The following is a 12,278-nucleotide window of genomic DNA, read 5'->3' on the forward strand; positions in this document are numbered from 1 at the left end:
TAGGCTAACTAGGCTTCAGCCTAGGGCCTCAAGATCAAGAGGGGCCTACATTCAAATTGTTAGCAAAATTAAAATTACACTTTCACTATAGGTGAAAGGGCCTCATAAGTGGAATAGCCTAGGGCCTCTTTTCATCTAAATCCGGCCCTGCTCTTCACACATTTCAGAATGCATATAATCTGGTCATTCTTATCATATAGAGACCAATTATTCTCAGTAAATCCTGACCCACATGTCTTTGTTGATTGTCAAAAACATGGAGATTTAGACATTTTTTAACTACATGAACTCATACTGGGCATGCTGCAAGGTGGTATAAGATGGCCTTTCTTAAAGAACATAAGGAACATAAATTAACCTCCATGATAACAGACACACAATTGAGACAAATAGAACTTTTATTGATCAACTTTGAAAGTAGAATGAATTCTGATCATTTCCAAGCAACTGAGTGCTAATCTTTTGGTGCATTCACTGAAATCTGTATGACAGGTGAGAAAACAGGTGAGGCCTTTCCCATTGTTTTATATTACCCATGGTAAGTGCAAGCAATTGTTGCCCTTCAGTTTTTGAAAAACAGAGGAGCATTGATAGGATTAAAAAATTGGGGAGGGAAAACCCAGGAGAATCATTGGATTTTCACAGGTCATTATTGCTGATGATTTGGAGGTATGGTTACATTACTTTTATTAAGACAGGTAACTTTGTTCTCAACTATTGATTCCTTATATACCACTTTACAGTGCTTTGTAGACCTCTCAAAGCGGTTTACAGAGTTGGCATATTGCCCCCAACAATCTGGGTCCTCATTTTACCAACCTCAGAAGGATGGAAGGTTGAGCCTGTTGAGATTCAAATTGCCAAATTGCAGGCAGCCAGCAGTCAGCAAAATTAACCTGCAGTGCTGCATTTTAACCACTAGGCAACCACAGCTCTTAATATACTTGTGTGAGAGAATTATGCCTCTTATTTATTTAATTATTTTCTATGGCTGCCCATCTCAATCAATGACTCTGGGTGGCTTATGCCCAGATAAATTCTGTTACAGAAGAAATGATATCAAATTTGAACAAAAATATTTACTGGGAATGATGAACATTTTTCTGCAAATATATTTGGAGACCTTATTTTGGCTCACGCTTATCTAAGTGTTCTACAATTCTCCTACTGGGAGATCCTCTCATAAGTGATTTACATATTGGTAGCAAATTATACTGTCATTGAGATACTCACCCGTTCCATGTAGGATGTTTCTTTGGATCCAGCTATTGGGTGGTCTACTTTCTGTCCTGGATTTAATTCTGCAACAGAAACAGGATTGTGGCATTCATTCATAAAAGAAACATTGAAAATGATATAATATTGGGTCAAGCCATCAGTCTTCAATATTCTTTGCATTGGTTGGCAGAAGCTGTTCTAAATTATAAACAGGATAAAAAGATAAAGGTAAAGGTTCCCCTCGCACATATGTGTTAGTCGTTCCCGACTCTAGGGGACAGTGCTCATCTCCATTTCAAAGTCGAAGAGCCAGCGCTGTCCGAAGATGTCTCCATGGTCATGTGGCCGACATGACTAAACGCCAAAGGAGCATGGAACACTGTTACCTTCCCACCAAAGGTGGCCCCTATTTTTCTACTTGCATTTTTTACATGCTTTCGAACTGCTAGGTTGGCAGAAGCTGGGAAAAGTAACGGGAGCTCACCCCGTTACGCAAAACTAGGGATTAGAATCACTGAACTGCCGACCTTTTCAATTGACAAGCTCAGCATCTTAGGCACTGAGCCACCGCGTAATGGTTAGGATACAGGGTAGGATCTACCAGATCCAGGCTACCAAAATCAAGATAATCACTGGCTATTAGTAAGCAATCATGTTTTCTATATTGCTTTGTTACTATCTACTGATTGTCCAGATTTTTGCAGCAAATCTAGTAGTCTATTATAGGAGCTTTTCTTAATGTGAGCTGAAGGGATTGGGGGGGATTTTTAAGAGTCAAATTATTTATGGGAAGATCTGGAGATGCATGAGCTGAATCTGAAATATTTTGCATGTGGTATGTGTACTGCCAATGAGCTGTTATGTTTTCCAATATATAGCTATAGCTGTCCTTCACATGGCACATGGGAAGTTGCCTTTCATGTAGTTGATGTAGGAGAAGGAATGCCAGAACCTGGTACTGGAGTTAAAACAGGAATCAGCATAGAGTCCCTATGTAGCCAAAACAGACTAAGTCCAACCTCTCTTGAATTCCATTGACCCTTATCTAGTATCAAAATAGCACTAACCATTAGTTGAGTAGATTCCTGTGCATAGGCATGAGTAGTAATAAATCAGTTTAATTGGAACTTCACATGTGGTCGTGGTGTTTTTGCGCTTGACATTTGATAATGAAATGGGATCCCATTTTACATAGTGTATATTCTTTTGTGGGATGCCATTCCAATCTACCTGGTTGATTTTGCTAATATGCATTTCTCCATATTATCACAAGGAGAGCTATGGAAGGTTGGAACTGCCATAGGCACAATAGCATTGGGAAACATAGCTTTCCCTTCCTGAACTTACTTGAGATTTAGTTATAACTAAATCTCAAGTAAGTTCAGGAAGGGAAAGCTATAGCTCCAGCTGTAGATACTGGGATGCGGAAGCTCTGGTGGGCCTACAAGTCTCCCTACATTGTTGTTCTCCCCAATTAACTTGTTTTTGCACATTTTCTTTCTCCAGACTTGCTGTCACTTGCTGTCACTTTCTATGAGCCCTTACTTACATTCTACACTTTTAAGTCCTCTAGCCATACAGATAGGAATGATGTCAATCCTAGACAGCAACAACAATGTTCAGAGATTACAAGAGTTGCTGTCAAACTGTGTTCCTATTATGCTAATCCTCAGAGAGTGAGCCATTACTCTCCATGGTTTAGTCCCACCTTTGGATAGGTAGTGTTTTTAGATCTAGTAATTTCATCCACAGCATGGCCATAGCAGTTAATGATGGGAAAGGTATTCTAATACACCTAAATTAATACAGGTAGTCCTCAACTTGTAATTACATTTGAGCACAAAATTTCTGTTTCTAAGTAAGACATTTGTTAAGTGAATTTTGCCCCATTTTATGAACTTTCTTGCTACAATTGTTAAGTGAATCACTCAGTTGCTAAGTTAGTAACATTGTTGTTCAGTAAATCTGGCTTCCCCAATGCTTGTCTCAAGGTTACAAAATGTGATCACATGACCCCAGGACACTGCAGCCATCATAAATACCAGCCAGTTGCTAAGTGCCTAAATTTTGATGACATGACCATGGGGATGTTGCAGTGGTCATAAATGTGAAAAATGGTCATAAGTAACTTTTTCCAGTGCCTTCGAGGTACTGCATTTCTCAACCTGCGTTTCTCAACCTCAGCAACTGTAAGATGTGTGAATTTCATGATTCAGAAATCTGGGGATGAAGAGAGCTCTTATCCAACAGATGGGGCACATTAGTCTGACAAAGTTTTATATAGTATGTACAGGTGGTCCTTGAGTTACAATTCAAAGTGACTTTTCAAAGTTACAACGGCACTAAAACTTAATGACCGTCTTTCTCACTTACGACCATTGTAGTATCCCCTTAGTCATGTGGTCAAAATTCTGATGGTTGACAACTGGTTCATATTTATGATGGTTGCAGTGTCCCAGGCTTATGCGATCACCTTTTGCAAACTGCTGACAAGCAAAGTCAATGGGGAAGCCAGATTCACTTAATGATAATGTTATTAACTTAACAACTGCAAGAAAGGTCATATACTCCATCTTGCAGTTTCATCTGGTCAGCACTACTTGCTTTAGGACTTGATAAAACCCTAACTGAACCAAAATAGAGGATTTGGGATCTAGGTAGCCAAAATGACAGAGCGCCAGGCTCTTGCCCCTTTTATAGCAAAATAACTTGTCCTCCCTGGACTGTTCCTAGATATTTCTTTAATACCTTATACATGCCATATGGAAGACAATTTAATTTGGCGCAAATTAGGGTACTACTTATCAGGACAGCAAGTGGTAGATATATAAACCTCCTGGACAAAAGCCTAAATTGTTTTTGATCAGGCTCGGAAGTATAATCTCTCTCATATGTGCTATTAAAATGTCCATTGTACACCCAATGATGATCAAGTTTAATACTTCCAATTGTTAATAGTTGTAATTGTCACTGCAACCAGGAAACCAACTTCCTTTTCCTGGGTGACTATTTTTCAGAAATCTCTAAGGGTACAAAATTCTTATCAATAGCTTTAGCTGTCAGAAATCACCTGGTTCCTCTCTCATGTTAATTGTTAGCTGTTAACTGCTTTAGGATTTTCTCACAATTTTTAAAATCCCTTTTTATCGCTACTGTATTGTACAGGTAGTCCTTAACTTACAACCATTTGTTTAGTAACCATTCAAAATTATGACACTAAAAATAATGACTTGTGACCATTTTTCACACTTACGAGTATTGAAGCATTCCTGTGGTCACTTGATCAAAATTTAGACCCTTGGCAACTGGCAAGTATTTATGATGATTGCAGTGATTCTTTTGGTGACCTTCTGACAAGCAAAGTCAATGGGGAAGTCAGATTTACTTAACAACCATGCTACTAATTTAACAACTGATGGCAAGAAAGGTTGTAAAATGAGGCAAAGCTTACTTACAACTGTCTTGCTTAGCAATAGAAATTTTGGGCTCAATTGTAGTCATAAGTCGAGGACTACCTGAATGCTGGTTTTTTTATTGTGTTTGGTCTTGGACTATAAATAAATTTTGATAAATTTGCCAAATGGAATCTATTCTTCAAGACCTTAGTAGACCCTAAATGCATCTACTACAGTAAATTAAACTTAACTGAAATCAATATAAATTAACACTAACAGTAGCTTCATGAAGATAATGAAGACAGGCAATTCTATTGTCCTGTGAGTAAACACAAAGAACTTTACTCCCAAGCAAACCCTGATAGCTTTGAGCTGTTGATTGATCATTTACATTGCTAAATTATAATTGAAAGAATTACACCAGTCTAAACGATAAATCAATAGCCTCATATTTAGGTATTCCAAGGACAGAAGTAATATTACATTAAATGTTTAAAATATTTAGACTATTTTTCCATAGTTGAAATCCACAGAATTTAGGACAATTTTAAATTTATTACCAGAAGTGTGGCTTTATCGTGGCTTTATTTTTACAATTATTTGATTGAAATGTTTTGTTATCTTTCATATATGGATTTTATATTGTCCACATTTAAAGTGATATGTACAAAGTTTTAGACATGCAAGTAAGTTCACATGTAAAAATTGGATCAATTTTACAATCATTTCAATTTTATGCATCCTAAAGATTCATGAAAATAAACAACAGTACATTTTCTTATAAATTAATATCTAAAACTCTCAGTATTTCTTGATAGGATCTACAACAAATCAATAGACCTAGTAACCCCAAGTTTTACAAGGACCACTGTAATCCTCATAACAGATCATTCCTAGTTTAATATAACCTATTTGGCAATAACATTATTGATCAACCTAAGTTATCTTTAGAACAGCACCAAATACCATACGAGACATAACCTTTTAATTGTCATAATTATATTGCACTTAAATATTTCAATTCAATGTTCCCAATTCTACATCAAATCATGTCTTGATGTAACAGATTAAAGATGGGGAGGGAAGTCCACTAGTCCTTTGCTAAAAAGCATATGGAAGCTTACACATGAGTAAATTGGCATAATGCAGGTGTAAAATGGAAAATGGGGTCTTAGTGAAACATAGGAGAGAACAGATTTTGTTCATTGCATCTGAAGTCTGCTAAACTGTAAATTGTCAAAGTATGACATCTCAGTTCCTATCTCCTTTTATCCTTGTTTACTTCTCTTCTGTCATGTTCTCATTATACTCTAAATAATAATAATAATAGTATTTGGAAGATTTCAAGAAAAAAAATTAAATTTCTTATATAGATTTCTCATTTCTTCCAGTTCCTCTTCCAGGATTGGTACTAGAGTGAATTAAAAAAACAAGCACTGAAATCTATTTTAGAAAATATGTAACAGCGCTAGGAATTAGACACTGTGGGTACTATAAATCAGATTTCAAAATCAGGTATTAAAATGAATTAGCAAAAAGTGTTTACATCAATTCTGTCCTGGAAATCTACCATCCCTAACCATCTTACTCAGAAATAGAAACTTAACCAAATATACTTCTCATTGTTCATATGTACAAAATAGTGAAATAGAGGAATTTCATTCATTTTTGACCCGTATTCTTTTTTAGTAGTAAAAAATGAATTAATTTCCATTTTATTAACGATAATGAGCTGCTTAACAGAGAACAATAGAAAGTCTGTATTTATCTCTAGCCTATTTTATTTTCTGTGTATTTACTGACTACAATTGATGAACACAAATATTTACAATAAGCTTCCAAAAAATGGAGGAGATGGATTGTTAAACTGGGATTATAACCATTTTAGACAAACCAACAAAATCTTTAGTGGAAAATAATATAATTTCTAAAATATATTTTAGGACCAATTACTCTATCAGATAAAACTTCTAAGATAGTTTTCTGAAATATAATGCTTTGTGTCAATTTAGCACGTTACTGTGAAAATAATACCAGTGCTAAGGCAATAGGTAATAGAGTTTTGAATTATTCCCTCCATAGATTTCTGAAATAAAAAGCTGAAGAACTCTGTACTTTATTTAAAATATTTATTTTGAGAATAAATAATTTCTACTGTATTAATCTTTGTAGGCATCTAATGAAATAGAGTTTTACATTTGAAAACTTGTTCAGCAAAAACCATTAATCCATTCAGGTATCTAGGTCTTTTTCTCTCCTGCAATATGTTAATACATTACTTTTTAAATGATTCTATCATAATCATGCCTCTACTATGACTATGCTAGCTTTCTAAAGTTATTAAAATATGGTAGTTTTGGATGGAACTTTCAGTGTCTTGTTGAACAGAAACAGCTAAAAGCTTCATGCTACAATCACAAGTACAAGTCAACTTCAAGCACAGAACAACCAAGCTAATGTACACAGATTACTCAGATGTGCATTGCATAGGTCTTTACTCACAGATTAAAAAAATAGACTAAATATGTTTTTGCATGCTTTTACTAAAAACAAAAATCCAATAACAAGAATGAATTTGCAATTTCACTTTCTGAGAAGACAACTCCCCAACATTGTTTTTTGCCTTGATATTTTTTTTCAAAGGTTTTTTAAATCTTTCTTGCTGACAAAGTTTAGGATTTATTTATTCCCACTGGGATCTTTAAACATTGCATAAAATGTTACAAATGCTAGTTGAACTGCAAACGTTTACACTATATTTGTAAAGATATCTAGCAGATCCAATCTCCATTCCAAATGGCAGAAGTTTGTAAATTGACATGTTACTAAACTCAGCACATAAGAAAGGAATAAGGTGGTGTTAAATATACTTCTGCCTTTATAGAATTGATTATTTATTTAACTAAAACTCAAGACTTCATATTACAAATAATTCTAGAAGAATATGTATTAAATCCACTAGCAGAGCCCATAGAGACAACTGAAGGTATGACAAGCAAAAACTAATCTACCCACAATGACAATATTCAACATTCCTGTCTGCACACACAGGTTTTATATAAATATGATCCCAAATGTACTATTACGTTGTCCTTAAAATGGAACATACTGCAGGGAAAATATCTCTTTGAATTCCAGAGCTGTTTCTCTTATGCTCCCAGCTCTACCTCTTATCTCCCAAACACTGAAGTACAGCAAAACTCCAAGAGATGATGTCATCGTAGGCCTGTATGTATTCCTGCCTGAGCATCTCACCACACGTATCACATCTAGAGCATCTCTCCTCACATACAATTGGATGCCTTACCAAGCTGTATAAAGAAATCCGGAATGCCAGCAAGGCTCTTTGAGGCTACCCTAAAGCTAGTTTGTCACAAGACCTGCTGATCTCAAGTTCTCTCTCAACCGATTTGTCCCCTTTTTATTTCTCCCTATTGACTGTGCCTTATAGAAGGGGGAGACAAACTCTCTTTAGCTTTCCTGTAACACAGGAAAGAAGAACCAGCAGCAAATCAAATGAGGTTAGTTATTGGTTCCTTCTCCAAATGTTCTTTCTTTCTCAATCTCTCTCTCTCTCTCTTTTTCTCTTTCTCTCTCTCTCTCTCTCTCTCTCACACACACACACAAACATATACACACATGAAAGCTAGGTAAAAGATACTGGCATCTCTAAACTGGCAACAGGCTGAAATTACCCCCATCCCACTCCCCAGCTGTCCCCAACCTATTCTCATCAACAACACTGCGGTGCAATGCTACATATGCAGCTGATTTCTGAATAATAATTATTTATCTCTCCCAATACCATCCCCCTAGTTCTAAATTACACTCTCTTTGCAGTAGGAAACACCATCCATAATGGAGACTTTAGCATCCTTGAGACAAGTCTGGCAAATAGGATAGAAGGATCAAATGGAGGGAAATATGAGGATTGGATAAGTGAAGGAAAGAAGGAAGGAATTGCTACCTCCAGAAAAGCTCTGTGGGTTGCTGGCTTCTCCTGCTGCTCTCGCTGCTGCCTCTGTCACAACCGATCAGCTGATATTTACCTGTGAGGTAATGCACACTGTGTAAGGTCACCACGCACCCACTTGAACAATATACAAAGCAGGAGGGGCGCACAGAGATCCAACTGCTTGCTGTTGCCGCTTACCAGTCTGAAGAGGGGAAGATGTACCGCGCACAGGCTGCTGCTGCTGCTCTTCCCGCTGCTGCTGCAGCTCCTGGCACATGCTGCAGGTGTCATAGCTGAAACTGCCCTGCTTCAGAATGTACTCATTTTGCTTCTGCACATGCCCAGAGCACCTCGTGCAGCCTAAATGAGCATGTGCCAAGCTCAGGCGCATGCCCAGAAGGTACCTGAAGTCTCCGCGAAGCCATTGCCCTCATCAGCCCTTTGCCCTGAGTTCCGCGGGAGATCCATTCACTTTGCCCAAAAAGCGTCCTAGTGATGCGGAAGAAACGGAGGGACAGGGAGGAGCTGAGCATGGAGGGAGGGGAGCTGAGCAAAAGGATGACGTATTGCAAAAGCCGAGGAGCAGAGCGAGGGAGGAGAGTCGGCCAAGGGGATTCGCCGAGGCGAGGGGTCTGGCGGAGGACCCGGGAGTTTGGAGGGGATGCGCAATGGCGCGGAAAGAGAACATCGGTTGGGGAGGGAAGGGCGGAATCGCGGGGACGTGGGAGATGGGGCTAATCGGAGGAAGATCTAGGAGGTTTTTGCAGGGGAGACAAAGGAGAAATGAAAAACTGGGCGACGGAGCTTGGTCTGCATCTGAAAAGAAGCGGGAGGGGAAAACAGACGCGCGAGAGATGTGGGAGAGCGCAAAAGCCCGGGGAGTAAACGAGCGGAAGGCCAAGTGAAGGCGGGTGGGGTTGCTTCGGGTGAGCCTCGTTATAGGACATACTGGCGTCAGGTTTTTGATTTCCCGTCTGGGCTTCCAAATCTGGCACAAAGAGAAGGGAAGGGGAGCCCTGACGCGACACATCCTGGGAGCTCTCCGGCCCTCCGCTAGGGAGAGGGATCGGTTCCCTGTCCGGGAAAAGTGTTGCTTTCGCGGTTCCATTTGTTCCTTTAAGCCTTTTGTTTTCCAGCTCCTTCTCGGAGTTTTTTCTCGCCCGTCCTTGCCAGTTAAAAACGACTAAGGTCAGAAATTCTGGCTCCAGGAACAAATGGTGCCATTAAAGTGCTTGCCCCGTCTGACAAGAATAGCTAGATAACCCTTGAAGAGACGTCATCGTTTGGAAAGACTCAGCAAAAAGAGGGAGGGGGTTACATCGATGGGTAAAGACGAATTGGTGAAAGAAGAAAGGCACTTGCTCATACTGGCACGGTTTTGTTAGTTGCTATGGATTATCTGAGGAAAGCTAATAGAAAAACGAAGACAAGATTTTTCTTTGAGGCTGTTCACTTTTCCAAGCAGAATTTAAACCACCCATGCGAGAACGACATATTTGTGAGGCTGGTTGTTGTGTGAAGCTGCCTTAATATCTTCTAGATAGAAACACAGGATATAAATAGATATAACAACAACATGTCCATTTATCATGTCCCTCATTTAAATGTAAAACGACATACTGGCTGCACATATATCCTATTGTAAAATAACTAGCCATCTATAGCATTCCAGGATAAAGTGGCATTCTTAACATGCTTATAGATCTTTTATTGCACAGCTGTTCTGCCGTACTGAATTTTATGAGGGATTTAGAACATAACATCTTCCATTTATAGCCCAGGCCCGCACTGTCTTGTACATGCCCACTTTTTCTTTGCTTGTTTTTTTCTTCCCAAAGAAAAATCTTTTAAGAAAATAGAACGGTGGAAGGCCTTCTGATTAATACTAGGAAGACTGCTATTTATGTAATTTATCTGAAATTGCAAAATGCTATCAATTAATATACATGGTTGTTGTTTTTTTAAAGTGTTTTTTTTCTGTTAGCAATAAACTACCAAATACCAGAACTTCTACCTCTTCTGCTAATGCTTTGCACCACAAATTATGAGTATAGAAAAAGGGATAAGTAGGCACTAGTCCTGAAGTAATATCCATTTGGGGAGGTTTGTGTTGTATTTTTTAAAAGATGGATTCCCTTCCACCCCACCCCACCCCCACCCCCACCATTGAGCAAACCTTTGTGTCTGCCTGGTTCTGTGTAGATTGGTTTTAACAATTAGAGAAGTGAAGCATTTACCAAAAGCTTGTGATAAAATCTGGTGTGGTGGTTAAGGTGCTAGCCTAGAAATCAGGAGACGATGAATTCCACATCCTCCGAAGGCATCAAATCCAGCTAGGTGACTTTGGGATAGAGTGAGGAAGGAGAGAGATAAAAATCAAATAATAATAATTGTTTTCTTAAAAAGCATAGTATAGTCCCAGTACCAAAGGTGCTTTTTCAAGAGGCAACTGGACTTTCTGGTTTTTCTTGTAAAGATGCTTCGCTTCTCATCCAAAAAGCTTCTTTGATGAAAAGTGAAACATCTTCAAAGAAAAACCAGAAAGTCCAGTTTGCCTCTTGAAAAAAGCACCTTTGGGACAACCATGACCTAGATGACTGAGAATCCATAGACATAGACAGGAGCCTTGGTGGTGCAGCGGACTAAAGTGCTGTTAAGTAGCACTTAGCTGTCAGCTGCCTGCAATTAATGCGAGTTCAAATCTCACCAGGCTCAAGGTTGATTCAGCCTTCCATCCTTCCAAGGTAGGTAAAATTAGGACCTGGATTGTGGGGGCAATAAACTGACTTTGTATAAAAAAGAACACCGCTTAGGGGGGACCAAAAGCCCTACTAAGCAGGTATATACAAAAGTATGACGGCTATGCTTAACGCATTGTAAGCCACCCTGAGTCTCCGGAGAAGGGCGGCATATAAATCGAACCAATAAACAATAAATAAATAAACATGATGCTTTTTGATCTGGTGGAGATAATTTCAGAGTTGAATATAAAACTGTTAAGATCTTCATGGATGGAAGCTGTTATCATTTTATCAATTTGGATGAAATTTCTTGTTTCAGGAGGAATCTTTTTGCAATACTTCTGGTGGCAAGCTCATACATTTTTTATTTTTATTTTATTTTTCTTACAATTCCCTGTTGCTTTACACATTGATCTATGAATCATAAAATTCTTTGCTTCCTCTCAGCTGTTGCAGAAAGAGAGAGCAGACTGTTCTTTTTTTTTTCTTCCTGATGGTCACCTCTAGATACACTGGACTTAAATTCTCCCTGAAGAAGGTGACATTATTTTACTTAGGCAGAGGACGAGGAACCCATCATCATATGACCAGAAATCAATTGGTGTGTTCTGCAGATTGAAATCCAATTTTGAATAATTGTTTATCACACAAAAGCCAATAATCTGATCAACATAAACTTGTTTAGCCCAGAGACTGTAATTGTAAATGAGGAAGTACAATTGCAGCCTTCAAATTTCTGAAAGCTTGTCATAGACAAGACGGGACAGAATTGTTTTCTGCTGCTCTGGAGAACAGGACTTCCAAACAGCGGAAAGAAATCTGAATGGAAGCAGATTCTGACTAAATAGTAAACTGTTCTAACAGCATTATTCAGCAGTAGGATAGAAAAGCCTAGGACATGGTAGAGTTTCTTCCAGGTGAACAATTTAAGCAAAGCTTAAATCTCTCTGTTTCCAGGGCACCCTACAT

At 38.4% G+C, this 12,278-nt stretch overlaps 1 protein-coding gene across 1 annotated transcript in view; it reads right to left on the reverse strand.

The window, feature by feature from the left end:
• DTNA (dystrobrevin alpha) overlaps positions 1-1,281 on the reverse strand; it is a 159,899-nt gene extending 158,618 nt beyond the window's left edge. Inside the window, exon 1 of the mRNA XM_070940559.1 lies at positions 1,234-1,281. The gene's annotated coding sequence lies outside the window, so the exon portion shown is untranslated. The remainder of the gene's footprint in view (positions 1-1,233) is intronic.
• Positions 1,282-12,278: the final 10,997 nt, after the last annotated feature.

This window comes from Pituophis catenifer, unplaced genomic scaffold (genome assembly GCF_029215685.1).
Source record: "Pituophis catenifer annectens isolate HBS135680 unplaced genomic scaffold, rPitCat1.0.hap2 SCAF_3, whole genome shotgun sequence".
NCBI classification, from domain to species: domain Eukaryota; kingdom Metazoa; phylum Chordata; class Lepidosauria; order Squamata; family Colubridae; genus Pituophis; species Pituophis catenifer.